This window comes from Otolemur garnettii, unplaced genomic scaffold, assembly GCF_000181295.1.
Source record: "Otolemur garnettii isolate 467f Iridium unplaced genomic scaffold, OtoGar3 scaffold00094, whole genome shotgun sequence".
In the NCBI taxonomy this organism is placed as follows: Eukaryota; Metazoa; Chordata; class Mammalia; order Primates; family Galagidae; genus Otolemur; species Otolemur garnettii.
The window spans coordinates 614,373-615,186 of record NW_003852489.1 but is presented as its reverse complement, the minus strand read 5'-3'; the positions used below and the strand labels follow the sequence as shown (position 1 = coordinate 615,186).

The 814-nt window shown below is 31.8% G+C and overlaps 1 protein-coding gene across 1 annotated transcript in view; it reads right to left on the bottom strand.

The window, feature by feature from the left end:
• The window catches only part of ANKFN1 (ankyrin repeat and fibronectin type III domain containing 1), a 270,947-nt gene that overhangs the window by 121,392 nt on the left and 148,741 nt on the right, over nucleotides 1-814 (bottom strand). The gene's annotated exons all lie outside the window — the stretch shown is intronic.

Here is an 814-nt window from a genome sequence, read left to right as displayed (position 1 = left end):
TAATACCGGGTATATCAGTAGTCTTTCACTTTTATTGCTGAGTAGTATTCCACTGTATTTATATATTATTATTTATGTATCTGTTTGTTAGATGTTATTTTAACAAGAAAAGTTAAAACCCCTAGGGTTTTCTCTAAAGAAAAAAGATGTATCTTTTTTTCTTCTTTCAGAAAAGCTTAGAGGACTCGAGCTTCAAAGTTGAACTCATGGTTAGTTGACAGAGGGCTGACCTCTCTGCAAGAGGCTATGGGAGATAATTAGCTAGAAACACACTCTTTATGGAAAAGTTGATTTCTCGTTTTACATTGTGTTTTTCTCCATCCTAATTGTTTTTATTATTCTAAAATATTTAATAAAGGTCATGTTAAAAGTTACGACCTGCCAAACATCTAGGAAGAAATGGTAACAACTCTTCTGAAGTTGTTGAAGAGCTTCGGAAGCTCTTTTAAAAATTTGGCTTCTTTTTTGAGACTAGCGTTGTCCTGATATCAAACCAAGAAAAAAGAAATGACAAGAAAATGAAGGTGTGGACTAATGCCTCTCATGAACATGAAGTCAAAATAACTTTAACAAAATGATAGGAAATCAAATCCATCAGTATATAAAATGGGTAATGCATCATGACCATTCAAGGTTTATTTCAGAAAAGCAAGGTTAGTATAATGTAACATTCAACCCCTCACAGATGTCCACATAATTTACTACATGAAGAGGGAGAACAAAGAAGAAAAACCATATGATTACCTCCAAAGATTCAGAAAAATAAATTGAATTCGACAATATATAACATTCATTCATGATTAAAAAATACTTC